The sequence below is a fragment of the Neoarius graeffei genome, chromosome 5, assembly GCF_027579695.1.
Source record: "Neoarius graeffei isolate fNeoGra1 chromosome 5, fNeoGra1.pri, whole genome shotgun sequence".
NCBI classification, from domain to species: Eukaryota; Metazoa; Chordata; class Actinopteri; order Siluriformes; family Ariidae; genus Neoarius; species Neoarius graeffei.
The window spans coordinates 105521465-105527456 of record NC_083573.1 but is presented as its reverse complement, the minus strand read 5'-3'; the positions used below and the strand labels follow the sequence as shown (position 1 = coordinate 105527456).

Genomic DNA, 5992 nt, shown 5'->3' with positions numbered 1-5992 from the left:
TTCTTCGTGACTGTGGTCCCAGCTGCCTTAAAATCATTCACAAGCTCCTCTCGTGTAGTTCTAGGCTGATCCCTCACCTTTCTCGTGATCCTTGATACCCCACGAGGTGAGATCTTGCGTGGGGCCCCAGACCGAGGTCGATTGATGGTCATTTTGTATTTCTTCCATTTTCGAAGTATTGCACCAACAATTGTCTCCTTCTCACCCAGCTTCTTGCTTATGGTTTTGTAGTTCAGTCCAGCCTTGTGCAGCTCTACAATTTTGTCCCTGACATCCTTAGACAGCTCTTTGGTCTTGCCCATGTTGGAGAGGTTGGAGTCTGATTGATTGATTCTGTAGACAGGTGTCTTTTATACAGGTGTCAATTTAAGACAGCTGTCTTTAATTCAGGTAACGAGTTGATTAGGAGTGTCTAACTGGTCTGTGGGAGCCAGAACTCTTAATGGTTGGAAGGGGATCAAATACTTATTTTACTCAATGAAATGCAAATCAATTTATATATTTTATAAAATGTGATTTTCTGGATTTTCTTTTTGATATTCTATCTCTCACTCTTAAAATAAACCTACCCTTAAAATTATAGACTGTTCATATCTTTGCCAGTGGGCAAACTTATTTCCTCCACTGTAAGCTCCATCCGGGACATGGAGAACCAAAACTGTGACATAAATCTCTATATGTCATTTGTGAGGAAATTGATGAATTGTTTTGATAAATGTGGGGACTTTTTTTGTGAATGTGTCGATATAATAAAAAGAAAATCACATGTTGGCTTGAAGATATGAAGTTTATCTTCTTGTGTTGAAAAACTTTCATTTTTCATACGAAATGCATCATGGATCTGAGTGACATATTTAAATAATATTGGCTGGTGTTGAGTGGTATATCAGATATATTCCATTCAGCTAGCATGATACTGAACGAGTCGAAGACGAGTAGCTGAATGGAATATATCTGATAGACCACAAAAAAAGCCAGCCAATATTATTATTATTATTATTATTATTATTATTATACATACACATTCGATGGAACAATTATAGATTTTACAAAAAGTTAAGAACAGGGTGGTAAGTTACCAATATTGAATGCTGATTCTGATCGAATGAAATTCAATGTTCTGTCAATCCAATGTACTGTACAAAGTTAAAGTTCTACCAGAAAAAATGGTACCAGTCCAAAAAGCCTGAACAACAACCCAACTTAAATACAAGATATATATAGGTTCAAGTTCAAAGTTACTTTTGGTCATAGTTAATTGTTACATTGCAGTTGTTCAAAACAAAAGGGCTTTGCTGAGTGAAGTCCACAAGTGAAGTCCTCTTGTAAAAGTCTCTGTCATTTTTCCTCATCAATAAGTAGAACACTGACAATATTTCTGCTATTGCTCTCTTTTCCAGTTTTTCAATGTCAGTTGGTGTGTTTTTCTCTTGTAAATACACTACCGTTCAAAAGTTTGGGGTCACCCAGACAATTTTGTGTTTTCCATGAAAAGTCACACTTTTATTTACCACCATAAGCTGTAAAATGAATAGAAAATATAGTCAAGACATTTTTCTGGCCATTTTGAGCATTTAATCGACCCCACAAATGTGATGCTCCAGAAACTCAATCTGCTCAAAGGAAGGTCAGTTTTATAGCTTCTCTAAAGAGCTAAACTGTTTTCAGCTGTGCTAACATGATTGTACAAGGGTTTTCTAATCATCCATTAGCCTTCTGAGGCAATGAGCAAACGCATTGTACCATTAGAACACTGGAGTGAGAGTTGCTGGAAATGGGCCTCTATACACCTATGGAGATATTGCACCAAAAACCAGACATTTAGTAGAATTTAGCTAGAATAGTCATTTACCACATTAGCAATGTATAGACCTCTTGCAGTCACGTGACCGGAAAGTAAACAGCCGCCATCTTGTCGGTAAAAAACACAGCTGAATATTGCTGCACTCGTGTACAGAATGGATCAATTTCAACCGACGGACTACACGGCTCATTTTTCTAATGAACAGATAACTAGATATATGTCTAAAATAAACGACCTACATATTAGTGACCCTTATCGATTACCGGACGTAGTTTTCACGACCATGTCAGTGGATATTGAACTGCCAGTGGAATACCCAGATGTGTATAATTACCTCATTAACTTTCCCTCTCTGTTCAGTGGTGAAGCACTGCGTGCTTATAAATCTCTGGACAGTTATCTTTACAGAAATTCAGGATTTGTCAGCCCCCCTCAGATGTGGCATCTTGTAAACAAGAAAATAACAATCCTCACTGGACGGGTAAGTCACTTAAGTATTGAGTACTAGTACTGATATGACCAGCCAATTATAGAATAGAATAAGGTAATTCCAGCTGTAATTCCAAATCGTCCGTCTTGTTTACCATGGATCTGGCGTTGGAGAGGTAGAGGCTTAGCAGTGGAGGTTTGAGTGGCTGTTTTCTGAGCTTAGTCAACAGGCCGGCTCTGCAGCCATGCACAGGTAGGGAGAGCTTGTAGCCACAGCATCCCCATCATGTGCCGCCATATCCACTATTATAATTGAATATTTTATATTATCAGTTAGATCAAGTATCAGTAGTCTATCACTATTTGTAGCGGCCAAAGTAGAATTCATATAGATGTGAATTACAATTTATGTTAAAAGGTATAAATAATTTCATTTGAGTGTGTAATTTTATATAAGTAGTTTATTTCATGATTAAAATGATGAATAATATGTGGCAAGGTTAGAAGAATTAGAATTAGAATTCATATGTGAAGAATTAGAACTAGAACTAGAATGGTCTCAGCTATTATAAGAACGATCTCGCGCTTTCTCAGGGGAGATCTCGAGGAGCCGTGGAAGCGAACAGTTTTTCTTACCTGACTCTCTGCATCTTAGAACCTTTGTAATTGTTAAACTGAGGATTAAAGTTCAACTTTCAAGACGTTTCAAGTGGATTTATTACCAGGCACATGGACATTGAGAGTGGAAACAGTTACTTTAGGTCAGAGACTTCGTCAATGTAAGCTATAGCACCTTTCTCAAGGTCTCACTAAGAACGAGCCTCTATACTATTACTGTATATATGATATACCTGATAGCAGCAATCCATTTTGCACGCCTGTCAGGGTCCCGTGGCAGCCTACTGTCAAATGTATGTGAGCATCATGGGTTTCCCACACTTGAGAGGGAAGGACTCGGACACAGGATTCCACTCGTCTTATGTTTTATTGATTTTCAGTGGAGTTGACATTGTAGTAGAATTGTATATAGTAGGGTTTTCCAGAAGAAAAGGTAGAAGTAGAAGTAGAAGGCCGAAATATGGCGTTTGACCGACAAGATGGCGTCTGTTCACAATCTGGATCGGCTGTGACGTCACATGCAAGTGGTCTATAGAGTGTATTTCTGATTAGTTTAAAGTGATCTTTATTGAAAAGGACAGTGCTTTTCTTTCAAAAATAAGGACATTTCAAAGTGACCCCAAACTTTTGAACGGTAGTGTATGCGTGAAGAATATCCAGTGAAGTTTTAGTAGCCTTTTGGGTGTTCAGCGTGTCTTTCTCTTTAAATCTTCCGTTTTTAATGAAGCAAACCTCATTGCCATTTTTGTTTACAAACTGTTACAGTCGCTCGCTAGCGCGGAAGTTTTACGTCTCCGACGTGTCTCTTCCAGTTTTTCCATATATTTAATGTGGAAGATTAAATGCATGAAGAATATCCAGTGAAGTTTTGGTAGCCTTTTGAGTGTTCAGTGCATCTTTCTCTTTAAATCTTCAGCTTTTAATGAAGCAAACCTCATGGCCATGTTTGTGAACAAACTCTCAGTCACTCGCTAGTGTGGAAGTTTTACATCTCTGACGTGTCTCTTTTTTATCTCTGTTTTATAAGATCTACTATAATAAATAACTGAAAAGACAACTGCCAAGCGTTCTGAAGTGTTTATTAGAAGTTTCTATTACAGTGGCATGAAGCTATGAAGTTTATTTTCTTATCTCTAGCTGCTTTATCCTGTTCGACAGGGTCGCAGGCAAGCTGGAACCTATCCCAGCTGACTACAGGCAAGGTACACCCTGGACAAGTCAAACAACCATTCACTTTAGAGTTACCAATTAACCTAACCTGCATGTCTTTGGGGGAAACCCATGCAGACAACATGCAAACTCTACACAGAAAAGCCCTCATCAGCCACAGGGATCAAACCCAGACCTTCTTACCACACTGTGACAGCACTAACCACTACACCACCATGCTGCCCTGAAGTTTATCTTTTCGTGTTGAAAATATTTTAACTCATTCACGTCACTCACTCGTGAATATCTTCACCACTCAACGATAAACTTCATATATTCATGCAACCGTGCAATATCCTGTATTTATGCTTAATTCACTTACATATTTACAAAGTAAAGGAAATAAGTCACTCTTGAGGAAATAAGTCACACTTGCCATCGTTTGCTTGCCGCATCTTCTTTCTTTTCAGTCCGTCATGTTGATTGCAGTTCTGGACTAAGTCTCAGAGCTCTTTTGCTTTAAAACTTGAAATTGAATTTTTCAGGATACCATATTCTTTCGACAAATTTGTTGCCTCCTCACCACACAAGTTTGCTAAGGAGTGTGATGCCAAGGAGCATCTGCAGGACCCAGTGGCCTAATGGATAAGGCATCAGCCTCCGGAGTTGGAGATTGTGGGTTCAAGTCCCACCTGGGTTGCAACTTCTTCATTATCAAGCAAGACTTGGAGGAAGTTTCTTTAACTTAATTCAGGGCAGCCTGGGACCTGCAGGTAGGGGAGGGAATGAATTGCACTTTCCCTTCCTTAGACACCCTTAAACAAGGCCCCAAACTACATCCCATGTGTTTACTGCTCACTGTCAGGGACTTGAGAAGAAAGATGAATTGATGATTTGCGATATGTCTTTGCTCTCATTTGTTTTGTTTTGACTTCTGGCCATGTTTTAGTTTCTGTCCCATCATTGGATTTAGTGTTGGTGTGACCTGATTGTGTTTGCCCGTTCTGTGTTCACTCACTGATCATTTCAGTTATTTATACTTTGTTGTTTTCTCTTATTTATCTCATTAAGCTCTGTGCCATGGTTCCTGTTTCCTAGTTCTGACCCTGCTTTTCCTTGTAGTTCCACCACAGTGACAAGGAAAAGTACCATTTATTACCTTGATTGTTAAAAATACTACAACTGAAATTACACATTATTAATTTTATTTTCCATCATTTTTGTTCATCTTTAACATTATTTTAATTTGTAGAATTATTTTTATTTCCCGTGTCCTGTGCTGTGGTGCTTGTGAGGGGGGAATGTGCTGTATAAACCTCTTCCAGTTTCCCTCAATCCGTCTTTCTCCTTGGTCATTTGTGGAGGTGGGAATGTCTTAGGAAGATTGATAGTCATGGTTGTACTGAGATGATTGTAAAGTCTACACACACTTCATCTCTCTGCTCCATCTAATCATAACGTTCCAGAGCTTTTTCAAATGCAGGGGGAGTTTCCGCACTGAATAACCAGCACTTTCTGACACTCTTGATGCTAAAGAGCATTTATTTTTCCTCAAAATAATCTAGTTTAAGAGATGAGGAAGATGAAACCCTTCGCTCAAACAGAGATGTGAGGAGGAACGAGTCTCGGCTTGTCCAGGCCTCAACCTTAAACTTTAGAGATGTTTCTGGAAGTTTCTCCCCCACTCTCTGAATACCATAAATACTCCACTTCAGAGCGTACATTTAGGTGTGAATGAAAATATGATTTTAAGTTTTGGATTATACTGTATTATCACACTAAATTGGGAAGAAAGCACTCAGGCGTATAATTGAGATTTCTATTCGTTTTTCATACTTTAAAATAAAAAATTTGAATTTTTACAGACACTGGAGTCCTTTTTTAATGTGCGATCACTTGTCTAAGGTAGAAACTGTCATGTTTATGGGGTTATGTAAGAGTTATGCACAGGGGGAGGAGTTTGTCTACAGCAGAGGCGTGTCTCAGTTGCGC

The 5992-nt window shown here is 38.7% G+C and overlaps 1 non-coding gene across 1 annotated transcript; it reads left to right on the top strand.

Annotated features, from left to right (window-relative positions):
- The first annotated feature begins 4627 nt into the window (after positions 1 to 4627).
- trnar-ccg (transfer RNA arginine (anticodon CCG)) lies at positions 4628 to 4700 on the top strand. The gene has a single exon. It is a non-coding gene; the product is annotated as a tRNA-Arg (tRNA).
- The last annotated feature ends 1292 nt before the right edge of the window (positions 4701 to 5992 follow it).